At 39.5% G+C, this 24,387-nt stretch overlaps 1 protein-coding gene and 1 pseudogene across 2 annotated transcripts in view; one reads left to right on the forward strand and one right to left on the reverse strand.

The window, feature by feature from the left end:
- Nucleotides 1-24,387, forward strand: part of GPR156 (G protein-coupled receptor 156) — a 99,034-nt gene that overhangs the window by 30,699 nt on the left and 43,948 nt on the right. The window lies entirely within an intron of this gene.
- Nucleotides 18,803-19,488, reverse strand: LOC105756147 (60S ribosomal protein L10-like; annotated as a pseudogene).

Raw genomic sequence — 24,387 nt, forward strand, 5'->3', positions numbered from 1 at the left:
TACCAAAACCAGGCAAAGACACCACAAAAAAAAAAAAAAATAACAGACCAATATGAATATAGATGCAAAAATTCTTAACAAAATTCTAACCAGTAGAATTCAGCATCATATCAAAAAAATAATACACCATGATCCAGTAGGATTCATACTAGGTATGCCAGGATGGCTCCACATTAGAAAATCAATCAGCATAATCCACCACATAAATAAAAAAAATCACATGATCATTTCAATTGACACAGAAAAGGCATTTGACAAAGTCCAATTCCAATTCCCAATAAAAAACTCTCAATAAAATAGGTATAGAAGGGAAATTCCTCAACATAATGAAGGGCATCTGTACAAAACCAACAGCCAACATCATTCTTAATGGAGAGAGGCTGAAAACATTCCCCTTGAGAACAAGAACAAGACAAGGATGTCCATTATCACCATTCCTATTTAAATTGTGCTGGGAGTCCTAGCTAGAGCAATAAGGCAAGAAAAAGAAATAAAGGGCATCCAAATTGGTAAGGAAGAAGTAAAACTGTCCCTACTTGCAGATGATATGATACTATATATAGAAAACCCATGAGAAAACTACTGGAACTAACAAAGATTCAGCAGAGTAGCAGGATACAAGATAAGCATAAAAAAATCAACTGGATTCCTATATACCAATAAAGAGAATGACGAAAAGGAAATCAGGAAAACAATACCGTTTATAATAGCCTCTAAAAAAATAAAATACTTAGGAATAAATCTAACCTGCGATGTAAAAGACCTATACAAAGAAAACTACAAAACACTACTGCAAGAAACCAAAAGAGATCCACATAAATGGAAAAACATACAATGCTCATGGATAGGTAGATTCAACATTGTGAAAATAATAATTCTACCCAAAGCAATCTACAAATACAATGCAACCCCAATCCAAATACCAACAACATTCTTTAAAGAGATGGAAAAAACAATCATTAACTTTATATGGAAAGGGAAGAGGTCCTGGATAAGTGAAGCACTATTGAAGAAGAAGAATAAAGTAGGAGGACTCGCACTACCTGACCTCAGCTGTGGTAGTCGGAACAGCCTGGTACTGGTACAATGACAGATACATTGACCAATGGAACAGAATCGAGAACCCAGATGTAAATCCATCCACCTACGGTCACCTGATCTTTGACAAGAGCCCAAAGTCCATCCAATGGGGAAAAGACAGTCTTTTTAACAAATGGTGCCAGCAAAAGTGAACATCCATCTACAAAACAATGAAACAGGACCCATACCTCACACCATACACAAAAACTAATTCAAAATGGATCAAAGACCTAAATGTAAAACCAAAAACTATAAAGATCATAGAAGAAAAAATAGGATCAACACTAGAAACCCTAATACATGGCACTAACAGGATACAAACCATAACAAACAACATACAAACTCCAGAAGATGAAGCTAGACAACTGGGATCTTCTAAAAATTAAACACTTATGCTCATCAAAAGACTTCACCAAAGGAGTTAAAAGAGAACCTACAGACTGGGAAAAAAATTTTGGCTATTACAAATCTGACAAAGGTCTAATCTTTAAAATCTACAGGAAAATCCAACACCTCTACAACAAAAAGACAAATAATCCAATTCAAAAATGGGCAAAGGAAATGAACAGACACTTCACCAGAGAAGACATTTGTCATGGATTGAACTGTGTCCCCCAAAAATATCTGTCAGCTTGGCTGTGTCATTATTCCCAGTATTGTATGATTGTGTACCACTTTGTAATCCGATGTGATTTCCTTATGTGTTGTAAACTCTATCACTATGATGTAATAAGATGGATTAGCGGCAGTTATACTGATGAGGTCTACAAGATTAGATAGTGTCGTTTGGACCTGAGGTTCCTGCGCTGAGATGCTCCCAGACCAAGGGAAGACTGAAGACAAGGACTTTCCTGTGGAGCCGACAGAGAGAGAAGGCCTTTCCCTGGAGCTGATGCCCTGAATTTGGACTTGTAGCCTACTAGACTGTGAGAGAATAAATTTCTCTTTGTTAAAGCCATCCATTTGTGATATCTCTGTTATAGCAGCACTAGGTGACTAAGATAACATTTAAGCGGCTAACAGACACATGAGGAAATCCTCACGATCAGTAGCCATTAGAGAAATGCAAATCAAAACCACAATTAGATACCATCTGTCTTGTCACTTAGTCACTTAGTCACTTAGTGCTGCTGTAACAGAGATGGCTGTAACAAAGAGAATTTATTCTCTCACAGTCTAGTAGGTTTCAAGTCCAAATTCAGGGCATTAGCTCCAGGGGAAGGCTTTCTCCCTCTGTTGGCTCTTGAGGAAGGTCCTTGTCTTCAGTCTTCCCTTGGTCTGGGAGCATCTCAAGCACAGGAAACTCAGGACCAAATGGCGTGCTCTGCTTCCGGCACTGCTTTCTTGGTGGCATGAGGTTCCCATGTGTCTCTGCTCGCTTCTCTCTTTTATATCTCAAAAGAGATTGGCTTAAGACACTATCTAATCTTGTAGACCTCATCAGTATAACTGCTGCTAATCCATCTTATTACATCATAGTGACAGAGTTTACAACACATAAGGAAATCACATCGGATTACATAGTGGTACACCATCATACAATACTGGGGATCATGACCCAACCAAGTTGGCAGATATTTTGGGGGGGACACAATTCAATCCATGACACCATCTCACCCCGGCATTACTGGCATGAATAATAAAAATAGAAAATAACAAATGTTGGAGAGGCTGCGGGGAGGTTGGAACTCTTATGCACTGCTGGTGGGAATGCAAAATGGTACAACCATTTTGGAAAAAGATATGGTGCTTCCTTAGATAGCTAGAAATAGAAATACCATATGATCCAGCAATCCCACTCCTAGGAATATATCCTAGAGAAATAAGAGCCATCACACAAATAGACATATGCACACCCATGTTCATGGCAGCATTGTTCACAATAGCAAAAAGATGGAAACAACCTAGATGCCCATCAACAGATGAATGGATAAACAAACTATGGTACATACACACAATGGAGTACTACGCAACAATAAAGAACAATGATGAATCTGTGAAGCATCTCACAACATGGATGAATCTGGAGGGCATTATGCTGAGTGAAATAAGTCAGTCACAAAGGACAGATATTGTATGAGACCAGTACTATAAAAACTCATGAAAAGGTTTACACACAAAAAGAAGCAGTCTTTGATGGTTACAAGGGAGGGGAGGGGAGGGGTTGGGGTGGAAAAAAACTAAATAGACAATAGATAAGTGGTAACTTTGGTGAAGGGTAAGACGGTACACAATACTGGGGAAACCAGCACAACTTGTTCAGGGTAAGGACATGGAAGCTCCATAGACAAATCCAAACTCCCTGAGGGACTGAATTACTGGGCTGAGTGCAGTGGAGACCATGGTCTCAGGGAATATCTAGCTCAACTGGCATAACATAGTTCCTAAATAAAATATTCTACATTCTACTTTGGTGAGTAGCGTTGGGGTCTTAAAAGCCTGTGAGTGGCCATCTAAGATACTCCACTGGTCTCACCCCTTCAGGAGCAAGGGAAAATGAAGGAAACTAAAGACATAAGAGAAAGATTAGTCCAAAGGACTAAAAGAGCACAACTACCACGGCCTCCACCAGACTGAGTTCAGTACAATTAGATGGTGCCCGGCTACACCACTGACTGCTCTGACAGGGATCACAGTAGAGGGTCCTGGACGGAGCTGGAGGAAAATGTAGAACAAAATTCTAACTCAAAAAAAGACCAGACTTACTGGCCTGACAGAGACTGGAGAAACCCCGAGAGTATGGCCCCTGGACACCCTTTTAGCCCAGTAATGAAGTCACTCCGGAGGTTCACCTTTTAGCCGAAGATTAGACAGGCCCACAGGACAAAACGAGCTTAAGGGGCACACCAGCCCAGGGTCAAGAACTAGAAGGCAGAGGATACAGGAAAGCTGATAATAGGGAACCCAAGGTCAAGAAGGGAGAGTACTGACATGTCATGGTGTTGTTAACTAATATCATAAAATATGTACTAACTGTTTCATGAGAAGCTAGTTTGTTCTGTAAACCTTCATCTAAAGTATAATAATAAAAAAAAAATTGAATTTTATTCTACAGTTTTCTCCCATTCTATCCAGGACCATCAGTTGTGTCCCTGGTCAGAACAGTCCGTAGTGGTAGCCAGGCACCATCTAGTTCTTCTGGTCTCGGGTTAGAGACGAGGCCATCGTTCATGTGGGCTCTTACTCCTATGGACTAGTTTCTTCTTTGAACCTTTGATTTGTTTCATTCTTTGTTTCTTCCAGATGAGTAGAGACCAATAAGTGCATCTTAGATGGCCCCCCACAAGCTTTTAAGACCCCACATGCTACTTACCAAACTAGGATGTGGAACATAAACTTTATGGACTATGTTATGCCAATTGACAGAGTTGTCCCATGACACTATGTTCCTAAGCCTTCAAACCTATTAAACCAATCCTGCAAGGTGTTTGGTTATATCTGGGAAGTATGTGTGACTGTGTCCCCTATGTGCTTTATTATATATATGAATATATATGTAGCACACACAAACATGCATATGCCTATGGATACACCTATACATGCACATGTATATACACACATATATCTTCCTATACATATATATGCATACATATATACCTGTGTAACCACTCACATAATTTTTGGTTTTTACTGCTGTTGTTTCAGAATTGTATATGTTATAGCATTTACCAATAATGTCCCTTATTCTTGTGTACTTTTTAGTGTCATCATTAACCTTGGTCAAGTTGTGCGCACTTCACCCACATTCGGTATTGCCTTTCTCATACAAGTGTATACTATCTAGAAAGTGATTCTCCCTCCCTCCTCCTCCCATCCCTGGTACCCACCAAAGGATGTTGCTTTCTGTACGTGTATCTATTTTTGTCTTTTTATAAAAGTTGGATCGTGTAATATTTGTCCTTTTCGATTGACTTATTTTATTCAATATAGTGTCCCCCAGATTCATCCATACTATAAGATGTTTCAAGAACTTACCATTATTCTTTATAGCTGCATAGTATTCCATTGTATGTATATACCACATTTTGTTTATCCATTCATCTGTTAACGGGCACTTAGGTTGTTTTTATCTTTTTGCTGTTGTGAATAATGCTGCAATGAACACAGATGTGCATATGTCTATTCGTGTCAGTGCTATTAAATCTCTAGGGTATGTGCTTAGGAGTGGGATTGCTGGATCATAAGGTGTTTCTATTTCTAGCTTTTTGAGGAAGTGCCATATCATTTTCCATAGAGGTTGTATCATTTTACAATCCCACTAGCAGTGGATAAGGGTTCCAATTCCCCACTACCTCGTTAGCATTTATTGTTTTCTGTGTGCGTGTGTTTTTTGTTTTGTTTTGATTTGTTTTTTTTGATCAGTGCCATTTTGCCGGGGTGAGATGGTATCTCATTGTGGTTTTGATTCACAACTCTCTAACTGGTAATTATCATGAGCATCTTTTCATGTGTTTATTAGCTACTTGAACGTCCTCTTTGGTGAAGTGTTTGTTCATGTCCTTTGCCCATTTTTGAAATTAGATTGTTTGTCTTTTTGTTGTTGAGTTGTTGAAGTTTTCTATATATTTTAGAGGTTAGACTCTGTCATTCCTAAAGATTTTTTTCCCAGTCTGTAGATTATCTTTTTACTTTTTTGGTAAAGTCTTTTGATGAGTACAAGTATTTAGTTTTTAGGAAGTCCCAGTTACCTAATTTCTCTTCTGATGCTCATGCATTTCTTTTTGTGTTTGATAATTTATTTATGGAAAATATTAGGCCGCATAGTTTTATTCCTATATTATCTTCCAGGAACTTTATAGTTTTAGCTTTAACATTTAGGTCTTTGATCCATTTTGAGTTAGCTTTTGTATATGGTGTGAGCTATGGATCCTGTTTCATTTTTCTACAAATTGATATCCAGTTTTGCCAGCACCATTTGTTAAAGAGACTGTTTCTTACCCATTGAATGGACTTTGACCCCTTACCAAAAATCAGCTGCCCATAGATGGATCCATATACTTTGGGTTCTCAATTCTATTCCATTGGTCTATGTATCTGTCATTGAACCAGTACCAGGCTGCTTTGATTACTGTAGCTGTATAGTATGTTTTGAGTAAAAATAATTTTTTAATGAAAATCATTTATAACAGCATAAAAACTATCAAATACCTATGTGTGGTGGCTTTGTAATATGTCAACTTAAGTACTCTGAACTACATTCCCAGGAGTTACCTTTCTTGTGTATTTTCTGGTTAGGGTGGGCCACAGGGAAATCCTTGGTAGGTTTAGGTGGTAAAGGGATTTTACCTTTGTAGATTTAGGCAGCAGCCATTTTGTAGCACACACATTGTTGCAAATCTGCTCACTCACCTAGTTTGTGTGAAGCAGCATCTGGTCCTGCAGTTGCTTCCTTAGCTTTACCTACTTCTGGGCGAGATGTGTATGTTTAGCTCTATGACAAAGGGCCCCATCTTCTGCAAGAAGAATATTCTCATCAACAAGTCAGAGGCAACAACAACTGACATCAATTTCAGTCTATCCACCTGGAGTTCCAGCTCGTGTTTGTGGGTTGCAGCCTGCTTATGATCTTGTGATCTTCCCTCTTGACTGCCTGCACTGTGGACTTCATTCTGAAGCATCAAATATGGAGATAACAATCTTACAGAGACTGCTTAACCGATTCCCCAAACTGTGATTCAATTCCCTGTAACAAATCCTTATATCTCCTACTGGTTCTGTTTCTCTGATTTAACCCCGACTGATACACTAGGAAATAAATCTAATGAAAGATATGTAGCATTTCTACACAGAAAACGATTAAAATATTTTTGAGAGAAATTAAAGTTCTAAATAAATAATTGATATCCTATATTCATATACTAATGATCATGAAGATGGCACAGCACTGGACAATATTTCATTCAGTTATAGACGAGGTCACCATGAGTTGGAGCCTACTCAATGGCAACTAACAACAATAACAACATAATATTATATTGTAAAGATATAATTTCTCCCCAGATTGATATATGATTTCAATGCACTCACAATCAAAACTCCAACAACTTATTTTCTTTTTCAATGAAACTTGACAAGCTGATTCTCAAATTTATATGGAAATTCAAAGGGCCAAAAATAGTCTGGAAAAAAGGACAAGGTGAGAGGATTTCCTCTTCTGATATCAAGATTTATTATGAAACTAGTAATTACAACATGCTAAGTATGCTATCCTGGAGCCCTGGTGGCACAGTGGTTAAGAGCTCGGCTGCTAACCAAAAGGTCAGCAGTTCAAATCCACCAGCTGCTCCATGGAAACCCTGTGGGGCAGTTCTACTCTGTCCTATAGGGTCACTATGAGCCAGAATCGACTCGACAGCAACAAGTATGCTATTAGGGAGTCCCTGGGTGGCTCAAACAGTTGGGCTACTAACTGAAAGGTTGGTGGTTTGAGTCCAACCAGAGGCACCTCAGAAGAAAGACCTGGTGATCTATTTCTGAAAGGTCACAGTCATTGAAAACCCTATGGAGTTCAGTTCTACTCTAAAACTGATGGGGTCGCCATGAGTCAGAATCAACTCAATGGCAACTGTTTTTTATTTTGTTTTGTTTTAAGTATGCTTTCGGGGCAAGGATAGACAAATCGGCCAATGGAATAGAATAAAGAGAATCCAGAAACAGAGTCAAGGATATACGGACACTTTTCAATAAATGGTGCTGGGTCATTTTTATTCACATGGGGAAAAAAATGTAACTTGAATCCTACCTCCCAAAATCACTTCCAAATCTAAATGCAACTTGAGATCTAAATGCAAAAGGCAAAGAAACAAAGCTTCAGGACGAGAGCATAGGAGAATATCTTCACAAACTTTGGGCAGAAAAACATGTCTTTAAGAGAACACAAAAAGCAGTACTCATAAAGGAGATATTGATAAGTTGTTCTACATTAAAATTTAATGAACTTCTGTTCATTAAAAGACACCACTAAGAGAGTAAAACTGCAAGCCATAGAATGGGAGACTATATTCACAATGCATATGTCATCAAAGAATTTTTATGCAGAATAAAGAATTATGAATCAATAAGAAAAGCACAGGCAACTTAATTGTTTTTTTAAATGGGCAAAAGATATGAACAGGCACTTCAGAAAAGAATGTATCCAAATGGCCAATAAAGAAAGGAAAACGTGCTCAACTTCCTTAGTCATCAGGGAAATGCAAATTAAAACCACAACGAGATAACACGGCATACTCACTTGAATGCCTACAATAAAAAAAGACAAAACCAAGGTTTGGGAAGGTTGGGGAGCAACTGGAATTCTGATGTATTGTTGTACAATCACTTTGGAAAATTGTTTAGCAGTATTTATTAGACCTGAACATATGCATATCCAGCAATATATATATATAGATTGATTGATTGATTGATTGATTGATTGGTATAAATATAGGTAAATACATATATATACACCAAAATATATATACTAGAATGTTCTTAGAAGCACTATTTGTAATAGGCCCAAACTGAAATGTCCATCAAGAGATTTTTCCAGTGCAGTATATCTTTTGATTTTTTGACTGCTGCTTCCATGGGTGTTGACTATTGATACAAGAAGAGTGAAATCCTTGACAAGTTCAATTTCTTTGCCATTTATCATATGGTTTATTGGTCCAGTTGTAAGGATTTTCTTTTTCTTTATGTTCAAGTGTAATCCATACTGAAGACTGTAGTCTTTTACCTTCATCAGTAAGTGCTTCACGTAATCTTCATTTTTTTGGCAAGCTAGGTTATCTCGTCTGCATATCTCAGGTTGTTAATGAGTCTTCCTCCAATCCTGATGCCACATTCTTCTTCATATAGCCCAGCTTCTTGAATTATTTGTTCAGCATACAAGTTGAATAAGTATGGTGAAAAGATACAACCCTAATGCACACCTTTCTTGATTTTAAACTACACAGTATCCACTTGTTCTGTTCGAATGACTGCCTCTTGATCCATGTTCAGGTTCCACATGAGCACAATGTAGCATTCTGGAATTCCCATACTTTGACACGTTATCCATAATTTATTATGATCCACAGTGGAATGCTTTTGTATAGTCGATAAAACACAAGTAAATGTCTTTCTGGTATTCTCTGCCTTCAGCCAAGATCCATCTGACATCAGAATGATATCCCTCATTCCACACTCTCTTCCAAATCCAGCTTGAACTTCTAGCAGGCCCCTGTTGATGTACCACTGTTGCTGTTTTTTAATTATCTTCAGCAAAATTTTACTAGCATGTGATATTAATGATATTGTTTGATAATTTCCTCATTCTGTTTGATCGCCTTTCTTCAGAATGAGCACAAATATGGATCTGTTCCAGTTGGCTGGCCAGGTAACTTCTTTCAAACTCCTTGACATAGACAAGTAGGCACTTCCCAGCATTGCATCCATTTGTTGAAGCATCTCAATTGTTATTCTGTCAATTCCTGGAGCTTTGTTTTTCACGAATTCCTTCTGCGCAGCTTATACTCTTGCTTTAGTACCAGCAGTTCTTGATCATATGCTACCTCCTGAAATGGCTGAACATCAACCAATTCTTTTTGGTACAATGACTGCGTATTCCTTCCATTTTCTTTTGATGCTTCCTATGTTGTTCAGTTTTTTGCCTATAGAATCCTTCAATATTGCAATTCATGGCTTAAATTTTCACTTCAGTTCTTTCAGCTTGAGAAATGCCTATCATGTTCTTTTCTTTTGGTTTTCTAACTCCAGGTCTTTGCACATTTCATTATAATACTTAAGCTTCTCTTCTCGAATTACACTTTGGAAGCATCTGTTCAGCTCTTTTAGTTAATCATTTTTTTCTCTTCACTTTAGTACTCTGCACTCAAGGGCTAGCCTCAGTCTCTTCTGACATCTGATTTGGTCTTTTCTTCTTTTCTGTATTTTTAATGACCTTTTACTTTCTTCATGTATCAAGTCCTTGATGTCATCCCACAACTCTTCTGGTCTTTGGTCATTAGTATTCAATGCATCAAATCTATTCTTGATTATGTCTATTCTAAATTCAGGCAGGATATATTCAGTGTCGTACTTTGTCTCTCTTGGACTTGCTTTGATTTTCTTCAGTGTCAGCTTGAACTTGCATGTGAGTAATTGAAAGTCTGTTCTGCATTCAGCCCCTGGCTTTGTCTTGACTGGTAATATTGAACTTCTCTATCTCTTTCCATAGATGTAGACTATTTGATTCCTGTGTGTCTTAGGCTGGGTCCTCTAGAGAAGCAAAACCAGTAAAGCATACAAATATATATATAGAGAGATTTATATCAAAGAAACAGCTCATGTGATTGTAGAGGCTGGAATGTCTCAAGTCCATGGCTCAGGATAGAGTCTTCTCCTGATTCACGTAGCCGCAAGGGCTGGCAAACCCAAGATCAGCAGGTTGGAAAGCAGGGCTCTTGCTCACAGGCTGTGAATATCAACAAATCCCAAGATTGGCAGGCAAGACCACAAGGCTTCTGCTGATTCACGTAGCTGTGAGGGCTAATGAACCCAAGATTGGCAGGCTGGAGAGCAGGGCTCCACTCACAGGTTGTGAAGATAGATGAATCCCAAGATCAGCAGATAAGCTGATAGCACAAGTCCCAAGAACCAGAGGTCAGATGAAACAGGAGCAGCCACAGGATCCACAGTGAGCAAAAAGCCAGAATGTCTGCATATATTTGGAGGCAGGCCACACCCCCAAGGAAACTCCCTTTCAACTGATTGGCTACTCACAGCAGATTCAATCATGGGAGTCATCACCTATAAACACTGAGAATCATGGCCCAACCAAGTTGACATACAGTCTTGACCATCACACCATGTAAACCATCCGGTGAGGTCCGTATGTATTTATAGTCATCATTTGTGTTGTTGAAAAAAGTATTTCCAATGAATAAGACATTAGTCTTGAAGAATTATATCATGTGTTCTCCAGCATCATTCCTATCACCAAGGCCATATTTTCCAACTACCAATCCTTCTCTGTTTCCAACTTTTGCATTCCAATCGACAGTAATTATCAATACATATTGATTGAATATTTCATCAGTTTCAGACTGCAGCAGTGTCTTAGTTATCTAATGCTGCTATAACAGAAATACCACAAGTGAATGGCTTTAACGAAGAGAAATTTATTGTTTCACAGTCTAGGAGGCTAGAAGTCTGAATTCAGGGTGCCAGCTCCAGGGGAAGGCTTTCTCTCTCTGTTGGTTCTGGGGGAAGGTCCTTGTCATCAATCTTCCCCTGATCTAGGGGCTTCTCAGGCACAGGGAACCCAGGTCCAAAGGATGTGCTGGGCTCCTGGCCCTGCTTTCTTGGTGGTATGAGGTCCCCCATCTCTCTGCTCACTTCTTTCTTTTATATCTCAAAAGAGATTGACTTAAGACACAACCTACTCTTGTAGATTGAGTTCTGCCTCATTAATATAACTGCCTCTAATCCTGCCTCATTAACATTGTAGAGGTAAGATTTACAACACATAGGAAAATCATATCAGATGACAAAATGGTGGACAGTAACACAATACTGGGAATCATGGCCAAGCCAAATTGATACACATTTTTGGGGGACACAATTCAATCCACGATAAGCAGCTTGAAAAAATCTTCAATTTCTTCATCTTTGGCCTTAGTGGTTGGTGTGTAAATTTGAATAATAGTCACATTAACTGGTATTCCTTGTAGGCATATGGATATTAACCTATCACTGACAGCACTGTACTTCAGGATAGATATTGAAGTGTTCTTTTTGAATATGAATGCAACACTGTTCCTCTTCAATTTGTCATTCTCACATAGTAGATCATATGATTGTCTGATTCAAAATGACCAATACCAGTCCATTCCAGCTCACTAATGCCTAGGATATCGATCTTCAAGTGTTTCGTATCATTTTTGACAATCCCGAATTTTCCTTTTTTCATACTTTGTACATTCCACGTTCTGATTATTAATGGATATTTACAGCTGTTCCTTCTCATTTTGAGTCATGCCATAGCAGCAAATGAAGATCCCTGTCATGGATTGAATTGTGTCCCCCAAAAATACCTGTATCAATTTGGCTGGGCCGGGATTCCCAGTACTGTGTGATTGTCCACCATTTTGTCATCTGATGTGATTTTCCTGTGTGTTGTAAATCCTATCACTATGATGTTAATGAGATGGATTATCAGCAGTTATATTGATGAGATCTACAAGATTAGACTGTGTCTTAAGACAATCTCTTTTGAGATATAAAAGAGAGAAACAAGCAGAGAGTCATGGGGACGTCATACCAGCAAGAAAGCAGTGCCGGGAGCAGAACGCATCCTTTGGACTTGAGGATCCTGCGTGGAGAAGCTCCTAGACCACTGGTAGATTGATGATAAGGACCTTCCTCCAGAGCCAACAGAGAGAGAAAGCCTTCCCCTGGAGCTGATGCCCTGAATTTGGACTTCTAGCCTACTAGACTGTGAGAGAATAAATTTCTCTTTGTTAAAGCCATTCACTTGTGGTATTTCTGTTATAGCAGCACTAGATGACTACAACAGTCCCGGAGGCTTTACTTCTTGCACATCATTAATGTCAAGTCTACTTTGAGGAGGCAGCTTTTCCCCAGTAGTATTTTGAGTGCCTTACAACTAAGGGGCTCATCTTCCAGCGCTATGTCAGACGATCTTCTGTGTTTATGCATAAAGTTTTCATTGGCTAATTTTTGGATGCAGGTTGCCAAGCCTTCTTCCTAGTCTGTCTTAGTCTGGAAGCTTCACTGAAACCTGTCCACCATGGGTGACCCTACTGGTATTTGAGATACCAGTGGCATAGCTTTCAGCATCATAGCAACATGCAAGCCACCACAATACAACAAACTGACAGACAGGTGGTGAAGAGTTACTATGTGACCCAGTAATTCCACTTCTCAGTGTACATCCAAGAGAAATGAAAACATGTGCACATGACAGCATTATTCATAAAAACCGAAGAGTGGAAACAACCCAAATGTCCCTCAACTGATAAGTGGATAAACAAAATTTGGTATATCAATATAATAAAACATTATTTGTCAATAAAAAGGAATGAAGTATTGATATATGCTACATCATGGATGAACCTTAAAAGCATTATGCTAAGCAAAAGAAGTCAGTCAAAAAAGACCACCTATTAAATGATTCAACTTATATTTAAGGTCCAGAATAGGCAAATCTGTAGTCACATGAAGTAAATTAGTAGTTGCCTAGGGCTAGGGGTGATGGAGTTTGGGAGATAAAGGGTAAGGGGTTTGTGGTTTCCTGTAGGGGTGATGAAAATGTCCTAAAATTGTGCAACTCTGTGAATATGCTAAAAACCATTGAATTGTACATTTTAAAAGGATGATTGTATGGTATGTGAATTATATCATAATAAAGCTACCCCCCACACACACACAGACATCCAAGCATATGTATTAGGAACCTAGAACTGTGCCTGGCATTTAGTAAATATTCAAAAAATGCTTTACAATCATTATATTTATTTGCACCAAAAACAGAAAGAAAGAAGACGCCATTAAGAGAATGAAAAGCAAGCCCACAGAGTAGGAGAAGGTATTTGCTATGCATATAGTCTCCAAAGGGCTTCAGGATATATGAAGTACAAATCAAAAAGGAAAACAGACAATAACTCTAGAAAAATGGGCAAGCAAGTTAAACAGATCTTTCACAAAACAAGGTAATCAATTGGCCAATAAACGTATGAAAAGGTACTCCACATCATCAGGGAAATGCTAATTAAAACTACAGTGAGATAGCAGTATATACACACTACTGGCTTTAATTTTTAAAGAGTGACAACACATAATGCTAACAAAGAGGTGAAGCTATGAAACTTTTAATCTACTCACGGTGCCAGTGTGACTTGGTGCAACCACTTTGGAATATAATTTGGCATATCTTCTAAAATTAGAAACACGTATACCTTGTGAACTAACAAGTCTACTTCCAAACTATAGTCAATAGAAATATGCACACATTTATGAGAGATACATAAAGATTATTCATAGCAGCATTATTTGTACTCACAGTGAATGGCCATCAGTAGTAAAAAACAAACAAAATCAAACCCGTTGCCGTCGAGTTGATTTCGATTCGTAGCAACCCTATAGGACAGAGTAGAACTGCCCTATAGGGTTTCCAAGGAGCAGCTGGTGGATTCAAACTGCTGACTTCTTGGTTAGCAGCCAAGCTCTTAACCAATGTGCCACCAGGGCTCCCCATCGGTAGTAGAAGGAATAAATTGTGGTATATTCATGCAATGGAATACTACACAGCAGTGAAAATGAACAAGCTACATATAAACCCAGCAACATGGATGAATCTCACAAACATAATGTTCAGTAAAAGAAACCAGGCACAAAAGAAGATGTACTATATAATACCCTTTATATAAAGTTCAAAACCAGACACAACTATAAATGTTAAAAGTCAAGATAGTGGTTTACCTTTAGGGAGGAGGGACAAGGTAGTAATTATGAGGGGTCCTTTGAGGTGTTGTAATGTTCTCTTTCTTGACTTGAGTGATGCTTACATAGATGTTTTCTTTGTGACAATTCCCTGAGATATACATTTTTAATCTGTGTATTTAAAAATACATTTCCTAGCCCATGATTATTATTTTTAAAAGTCAACGTCTCAGGGATCAACAACTGTAGGAGTCATGAACAGGAAGTGGCAACGTCTTTGGGGAATTGTTGAACATGAGGACAAAGAGTCTACTTCCAAATACCCTTTTTATATAACACCAAACATCCGCTTGTGTTCAACTGCCTCACCATAATAGCCTTTCTTTCTTTGATCAAATTACTGCAGCAGGATTTGTTCTTAAATTTCCTGTTCCCTTTGCTTTTCTAGATCTAGCTGAGCATCCAAATTTCACTCAACTTGGATGCTAACAAGATTAGACTGTAATCAAACATTAATCAGTTTCTAATCCTGGGCTATGCCTTCTTCCATCTCCATTCCACTGAATAGCTTGCTTGATTCCTTCCTTTTTTTCTTTTCTTTCTTGTTTTTGGTTAGGTAGTAAACGTTTCAGGCATTTTGAATTCTGCCGCTATGAATGGTGGACGATGCTATCTGTGTGTGTGTGCTGGGAGGGGCTGGTGATCAGGATGCTAATCTATGCACAGTGACCTTTGTGTCTATCTGACTGAGCAGATGTAGGAATTAATCATTGTCACTCCTGGATGCTGCGGCTGCAGCTGTCCCCCATTGCCTTTCTGCCCCCGATAGATTTATTAGTGCATCTTGTTTGCTGGAAAACTGGCCTCTGCATGGAAGAACTGGAAAATTGGAGAAGCTTCTCTGTGAATATAGTTTTCTAGAAACATGCGGGGTTTTTTTTCTACACATCTGTACCTATATATGCTGAACTCTTTGTTTTAAAAAGAAAGAAAACAGAAAATGAACTAGTAATGTTGCTTATATAACATCTAAAGGATTATTTCTCATCCTAAGAAATTTCACAGTGGATCAGTGTCATGGCTGCTCAGCCGCGGATTGCAAAGAACTGATTGTCTTCTAACCTCTATACCCTTATTATTTTTGCAACTGCCCCCCCCCACCCCGCCCTTAACTCCCAACTGTTAGTTTAGTCCCTATCCTACAATTTGGGCTTTTAAAAAAACAAACAACAACCAAAAAAAGCTGAACCCGTTGCTGTCGAGTCTGTTCTGATTCATGCAACCCATGAATCTGCTCCATAGAATTTTTTTGGCTGTAATCTTTACAGAAGCAAATCGCCAGGCCTTTCTTCTGGGTACCACTGAGTGGGTTCGAACTGCCAACCTTCAGGTTAGCAGTTGAGCACAAACTGTTTACACCACCCAGGGACTTTTGGCTTTAGGCACAAGAAAATAAGTGGTCCAGGTTTGCCTAGTGTTAAATTCATTTTATAGCAGGCCCCACTACAACTGTTGGACCACAACTAAGTTTTCCTGAGCCCCAAGCATCCCCACGGTGTAGATCTCCCTGCAGCTCCACAAAATCCAACCCATGGCCATACTGACACTAGCCTGGATGAAAATCAAAGTAGCCACACCCCTTTGGATGTGGGAAGTCAGCCCCTAAACCCAGTATAATGGTCTGTTTTCATTTCTCCCACTCTCCCTGCCTGTCTAGATGGCTCTGGGGCAGAGGCTAAATGGGAGCAGCCAGAGCCCATTCAGAGTCTGTTCAGGCCTGTCCGCTGGCCCATTGCCTGTCCAGAGCCCTGGGCCCAGGCCTTAGGCATCTATGCCAGCCTAGGCCTTTCTAGTACCAGCCCCCACTCACAAGGATGTCTGCCAGTGTTCTGCACTCCCTAACCTTGCTCGATGAACTTGAGTCTTAGTCACAGTTTACTCTTCTGTTGCCTCTTCCGGCGTTTCTCTTCCTCAGAATGATCTCCTGGTTTTAGACATCCTTTGCATGTTCAGACCCTGGGTCACCACTGCTTGTCCTTACTTCCATGTTCCCAGCATCTGGCTTATCTTACGGGTCTGCTAGACTCCTGAATTCAAACTCTTCTGATCTAACTTCTTTGACAACCATTTCAGTCCCAATTCTGACATTTTTTTCTGTCTCTGATAGTGACACTGAGCACCTTATTGTGAGAAGGCGGATTAATCCTCTGGACATCACCCTTAGTGGTCAGACCATTTCAAAAAGAAGAAAAACACACACACACAAACCCCTATTAATAGCTCATTTTGGTCAAATAATCGATTGTGTGTCCATTTCCTTGAAACTCTGTCTTATTGCCTTTGCCATCTTTTGAGGGATAATAATCATCCTTAAGTTACTACCTGTAATCTATTTTTTTTCATGTCCTAAATTTGGAGTCCCAGGGTGGCACAGTGGTGGAGCCCTGGTGGCCCAGTGGTTAAGCACTAGGCTGCTAACCGAAAGGTTGGCTGTTTGAACCCACCAGCTGCTCTGTGGGAGAAAGATGTGGCAGTCTTCTTCCCTAAAGATTTACAGCCTTGGAAACCCTATGGGGCAGTTCTGCTCTGTCCTATAGGGTCGCTATGAGTCGGAATCAATTCAGTGGAGATGGGCTTTTTTTTGGTTTGGGTGGCACAAAAAGTTAAACAATCAACTACTAGCTGAAAGGTTGGTGGTTCAAACCCGCCCAGAGGCACCTCAGAAGACAGGCTTGGCGATCTGCTTCTGAAAGGTCACAGCCTTGAGAATCCTGTGGAGCAGTTCTACTCTGCACTCATGGGGTCGCCAGGAGTAGGAATCTACTTGATGTCTACTAACAACACCAACACAATTTACACATTTGAGCCTTTGAATGGTATTCGCTCTTTCAAGTATTCCAGGATTTCATTCTGTTGTACTGGAGATCTCTTTGTAATTTAATAGGTTTTGCTCATATCCCATTGGTCTTCACCTTGAATGGTTTGTCCTCATTCAGTAGAGGCACTGCCCTTCTAGTTTTCCTTCTCTAGAATTTTTTTTTCACATGCTTCTTGAGTAAAAGTGGCCAAAGTCAGATGTTTAATTCTGGCATACTGTGAGACTTCACCGTTGGCTTTCGACTCTCGGAAGAAAAGAGAGAGGTAGCCTAGTTTTGCATAGGATAGCAAAAAATAGTAAAATAGAAATGTTATTGGCAAAGGGAGTATTTCTCAAATCTCCATGAGTAAGAATTCCTCAGACACATAAGATAACAATAGGAATATGTTTGCTCTTTTTTTTCTTTTGAGATATAATTCACATACAATGAATTCACCCTTCTAAGGTGTGCAAGTCAGCTGCTTTTCGTATATTCACAAAATTGTGCAGCCATCACCACCATATAGTTCCAGAGATTATGGCAGTTTAGGTACAAAGTAGGAAAAAAAAAAAAAGGCTTTGAGAAGCACTTTTGAAGATATTGTCTAAATCTATTAAAAGGAAGAATCTAGAATAACAGTAGGATTCTTTGCTGCTAATAATGGGTCATGGGGAGTGCTCAGGAACCAGAGACAATAGACTAAATTAATTATGTGCCTCTGAATTTATTTTTAGTATATTCACAAAGTTGTGCAACTGTCACCACTGTATAATTCCAGAACATTTTCATCACCCCAAAAAGAAACCCCATACCCATTAGCAGTCTGTCCGCATTCCCTTCTCTCCCCAGATCCTGGCAACCACTAAGCTACTTTCTGTCTCTATAGATTTGCCTATTCTGAACATTCCATATAAACGGCATCATATAACCTGTGGCCTTTTGTGTCTAGCTTCTTTCATTTAGCATAATCTAGCATGTTTTCAAAGTTCATCCATATTGCATTATGAATCAGTATGTCATTCCTTTTTATGGTTGAATAATATCCCATTGAATGGATATAACACGTTTTGTTTATCCATTCATCAACCTATGGATATTTGAGTTGTCTCCACTTTTTGGCTATTATGCTGTTATGAACATTGTATACAAATTTTTACATAGACATATGTTTTCATTTCTCTTGGGTATATACCTAGGAGTAGAATTACTGGGTCATATGGTAACTTGTTTTTTGCCAATGCCTTCAGTGCAGCGTGGACTTCTTCCTTCAGTAGCATCGGTTCTTGATCATATGCTGCCTCCTGAAATGGTTGAACATTGACCAACTCTTTTTAGTACAGTGACTCTGTGTATTCCTTCCACCTTCTTTTTATTTTTTTTTTTCCTCCAGTTTATTGGTGGACAACATAGAGACGGGAAGGTCAATTTATTGGTGTGTACAAGTCAGGCGGGACAGTGCTACCAAAGCCCATATGAATGCAGGGCCTGCCGATTCAGGATGTATTTGACTCCACAACCATCTGGGAGGAGGCACTTTTCAGCCACTATGTTATCAAACTTATCAGCATTAAACTTGATAAAACTCCACTTCTTGGAGATGTGGATCTTCTGGCACCCAGAGAAGCTGCACTTGGCCCTGCGTAGGGCCTCAATCACTTGCTCCTGGTTTTGAAGCTTGGTGCAGATGGACAAGATGACTTAACTTATTTGGACCTTGGGTTTTCCAAAGGCATCTTGCATACCTGTCTGGAGCCTGTCAGCCCCAGCACAGGACAACATCTTGTTGATTCAAATGGCATGGAAGGGATGGAGCCACATTCAGATGTGAAAGCCATGTTTGCCACAACTTTTCACCATGGACTTGTTGGTACAAATACAGACAGACTCCAGGGCTTCTGAGGAGAGCTGCTCGTATTCATCTGACACCATACAGCCACAGAGAGGGAACTCATCCACTTTTGCCTTCTTCTGGCCAGGTCAAAGATGCAGCTCTTGGTATCAGGGCACCTCGGTGGAAGCAGCACTTTGGGTAGGGCTTGTTCTTACAGTACTACCAACATGGGACGGGGCGGTGGCCTATGGTGACACCAAGATCTTTGCTGCGTGCCAAAGGAAAGGAGCCCTTCATCTTCTTTTGTTGCTTCCTGCGTTGTTCAATATTTTGCCCATAGAATCCTTCAGTATTGCAACCCGAGGCTTGAATTTTTTCTTCAGTTCTTTCATCTTGAGAAATGCCAAGTGTGTTCTTCCCTTTGATTTTCTAACTCCAGGTCTTTGCACGTTTCCTTATAATACTTTACTTTGTCTTCTAGAGCCACCCTTTGAAATCTCTTCAGTTCTTTTGTTTCGTCATTTTTCCATTTGCATTAGCTACTGTACATTTAAGAGCAAGTTTCAGAGTCTCTTCTGACATCCATTTTGGTCTTTTCTTTCTTTTTGTCTTTTTAATGACCTTTGCTTTCTGCATGTATGATGTCCTTGATGTCATCCCACAACTCGTCTAATCTTTGGTCATTAGTAGTCAATGCATCAAATCTATGCTTAACTTTTCAAGGAACATCCAGGCTGTTTTCTAAAACAGCTGCAATGTTTTACATTCCCACTAGCAGTGTATGGAGGAGCCCTGGTGGCACAGTGGTTAAGTGCTCAGCTGCTAACCAAAAGGTCAGCGGTTCGAACCCACTACATCTTTGCAGGAAAAAGATGTGGCAGTCTGCTTCCATAAAGATTATCTTGGAAACTCTATGGGGAGATTCTACTCCGTCCTACAGGGTCACTATGAGTCGGGATCGACTCGACAGCAACAGGTTTGGTTTTGGTTTAGTGGTGTATGAGAATTCCAATTTCTTCACATCCTCACAATACTTGTTATTATAACCATCCTAGTAGATGAGAAGTTGTGAAGTATCTCATTGTGATTTTGACTTGCAGTTTTCTGATGGCTAATGATGTTGAGCATCTTATCATGTGCTTATTGGCCATTTGTGTATCTTCTTTGGAGAAATGTCTATTCAAATTCTTTGACCATTTTTTAAATTGGATATTTGTTTTAGGAGTATACTTAGACCTATGGTTCTTAAACTTGCTTGCACATTGGAATCTCCTGGGGAACTTTTAATAGTCCCGATGCCTAGGCTACACCCTCGACCAGTTAAATCAGAATATCTGGGACCCAGGCAGCAGGGTTTTTATTGTTGTTGTTGTTTTTGATTCTCCAGGTGAATTCAGTGTTTGAGAACCAGTGCTATAGACTACAGAATGAAGTTGATAATACCAATGTAGACATGTTAAATGATTTTGGAAACTTAGAGATTATGCCAGATATTAAAAATACGGGACTTGACCTAAATGTGAATTTTAAAAAGCCTAATGAGGTCAAAACCAAGAAGGCCCCTGGGTGGCACAAATGGTTTGCACTCAACTACTAACCTAAAGGTTGGTGGTTCAAACCTACCAGCAGTACTGCAGAAGAAAGGCTTGGTGGTCTGCTGCCATAAAGATTATAGCCAAGAAAACTCTATGGAGAAAGTTCTACTCTGTAACACATGGCGGTCACCATGAGTTGGAATTGACTCAACTGCAGTGGGTTTTAAGAATGAGGTCAAGAGGTAGAGGTGAGCTTTTTAATAAACATTTTTATAAGATGAAGGCCCTTTCCTATAACAGGAAGTTTTAAACTGCCTAGAAGCTAGAGAATACTTCCTAGTGTATAGGAGGCAGGAAATATTCAGTCAGGAAATATTCTGTAGCTTCTAGGTGGTTTGAAACTTCCTTATGGGTTTGGTTTGGGTTTATTGTATTAGGAGTCTGTCTTAGGAGGTGATCATGGGTGAGTCAATAAATGTGATTATTAATTAAATCCCATAATCTGAGAGAATAGGAAAAGCTTAGAAAATTTATCTCAATTATCCAATGTTGAAAAATAAAATTATGACAAAATATGAGTATTAGCTAGGAGAAAATTCAAAGGTAGGCTTTTTAAAGTCATAAGAAGATCAGAGGCTATTTTAGAATACTTTATCAGAAGCCTAGGGAAAGAGTAGCTGAGAATTTTTTTAAATTCAATCACTTAAAAATGTGACAGTCACAGTGGTTACTGTGGAGAGAAAAGGGCATCTCTCAGAGAGCGCAAAAAGCTCATCAGAGGAGAGCAGGGATCCCACAGAGTGTGGCAGTTTAGATACAAAGCAGAAAAAAAAAAAAGCTTTGAGAAAGCACTTTTGAGGGGACTCCAGAACACATAAAGGGATTGTCTAAATCTATTAAAAGGAAGAAGCTCAAATAACAGTGGGATTCTCTCCTGCTAATAATGGGTCATGGGGAGTGCTCTGGAGCCAAAGACCATAGACTAAATTAATTATGTGCCTCTGAATTTATGGAGAAAGATACCAGAGTGATTACCACTCCCAAATTGCCTCCTATGAATAGTAGTAGTTGATCAAAGAGTATTCTGTGTTTCACATATTTCAAGTTAGGTAAGCAGAATAAGTACAGATTAATCACTGGAAAACTGGTGGTATCTTCTTGATACTTTTAAAGGCCTTAGGAAGAAATCCTTCTCTTGATCATGCCTCTTCCTGAGCCTACTGCTCCAGCCCTCTCTCTCCTGTTACTACCAAGCCTCTTAAAAGAGTAGTCTTCACTACCTCCATTTCCTCATCTCCAATTCATTCTTAACCCATCCCTGACTCCAGTGAAACTACCCTTGCCAAGGTCCTTAAATCAATGGATCCTTTTTAGACGCCATCCTGTTTAGCCTCTAAGACGTGTAACACTATATATCATCTCTCTGATCCTTTCTGAAACCTTCTCTTTCCTTAACTTACACATGCACCAGTGTCCTGGTTTTACCTCTTTCACTAGCTCCAGGACTCCACCTACCCATTTAATGTTGATACCACTCTGGGTTCCAGTCTTGATTCACTTTTTACACTACCATCCTCACCTGCTCTTAACATCTCCTGTGACTTCTGTCCTGCCTTTCTCTAATCCCATTTTCTAACTTCACTGTTGATATTGCCACATGGATTTTCTTCAGTCAGTTCAGACTCAATGACCAAAAACTGAACTCATATTTTATCACCAGTCTTGTTCTTCATGCATTTCTTCTCATGGATACCATCCATCTGTTCCTCATTCTGGATTCCTTCTTCTCCCTGCACATCCTGTTAGTCACCAAGTCCTAGGTACTTACTGCTTGAACTTTCTTTCCAGTCCATCTCCATTTCCCAAGTGTAGGTCTAAATTGCTTTTCATCTTGACTATTGCAGCAGCCCCATAACTGGTCTTGCCTACTTCCAATTCAGCTACTGCCCTCTTGCCAGCATTTTTTTTTTTTTTAAACACAGACCTAGTTTTCAAATACAGACCTCTACTGCCCATACAACTCCTTTGGTAGGCATTTAAGGTGGGTTTTTTTTGGTAACCTGGCCCTAGCCTACCGTTTCAGTTTATTCCCTTTAAAATCAACTGTGTTCTGGCATTCCTTGAGCATACCATAGACTTTTATCATCATGCCTTTTGTTCATGCTCTTCTTTGTTTCCTGACCTCATTTTTCACCTGGCGAACTCCTATCCATCTGTTAAGACAAACTCTTATCTATCAAAATGTGGGCCCTGGACCAGCAGCATCAATACCACCTGGGAACTTGTTAGAAATGCAAATTCTTGGGCCCCTACCCTGGACTCTACTGAATCCGAAACTCAGAGGGGTGAGGACCAGCAATCTGTTTTTTACAAGCCCTGCAGGTGATTTTGATGCATGCTGGAATTGGAGAACCATTGTTCTAAGGCACAGTTCCTTTATCAATGCTCAGAGCACTTTGTAGATACCTATATTATTACTATACTACATTACTTCATAAAGTTTACCTATTAACTTATCCATTTCCTCTTTTAAATTGTGAGTCCTCAAAGTCAAATACAGTATTTCTGTGTCCAGCATCTGCCATAGTGTCTGGCACATAGTAGGTGCTTGATAAGAATTCAAGGCCGAAAGCATACTCCCCACCCCCTCCAGGACTCGGTCCAGATAGAGTGCATACAAACACACAGTGCTGATAATCAAACAACAAGTGCAGCACCAAACCAAAAGCGCATGTGCTGACAATACCAAGTGTTGGCAAGGATGTGAAGAAATTGGAGTACTCGTATATTGCTGATGGGAATGTAAAATGGCACAGCTAGTTTAGAAAACAGTTTGGCAGTTTCTTAAAAAATTAACACTCACTCGCCATGTGATTCAGCAGTTGCACTCCTGGGCATTTACCCTGGAGAAAAGAAACTTTATATTCACACAAAAATGTATATACATATGTTTATAGAAGCTTTGTTTGTAATATTAAAAAAACTGGATAAAACCCACATGTCCTTCAACAGGTGAGTAGATCCACAAACTGTGGCACATCCACACAATGGAATACTACCCAGCAGTAAAAAGGAATGAACTATTGACATGTGCAACAACTTGGGTGGCTCTCAAGGGCACTATGCTGAGTGAAAAAAGCCAGTCTCAAGAGGTTACATACTGTATGGTTCCATTTCTATAACACTCTCGACAAGATAAATTTCCAGTCATGGAGAACAGATCAGTGGTTGCCAGGGATTATGAGAGTGAGAAGAATGTGACTGTAAAGGGGGAGCTCAAGAGACTTTCTTTGTTGTGTTGGAACAGTTCAGTCTCCTGCTGGTGGTGGCGGGTACATGAATCTGTACATGTGATAAATTTCATAGAACTATACATCCACACATACCCAAAGAGTGCGTGTAAAAACTGGTGAAATCTGAATAAGGTCTACGGTTTAGTTAATAGTATTGTACCACTGCCAATTTCCTGATTTTGACAATTACTCTGGTTATGTTATCATTGGGGAAAGCTGGGAGGGTACACGGGAACTCTCTGTACTGTTTTTGCAACTGCTTGTGAGTCTTAAATAATTTCAACATAAAAAATTTTTTGAGAAAAAGAAAGCAAAAGAATTTCTTGTACACGCTAAATTAGAAAGCACTGCTTGATAGAATGCTAAAA

The sequence above is a fragment of the Trichechus manatus genome, unplaced genomic scaffold (genome assembly GCF_000243295.1).
Source record: "Trichechus manatus latirostris isolate Lorelei unplaced genomic scaffold, TriManLat1.0 scaffold00026, whole genome shotgun sequence".
In the NCBI taxonomy this organism is placed as follows: Eukaryota; Metazoa; Chordata; class Mammalia; order Sirenia; family Trichechidae; genus Trichechus; species Trichechus manatus.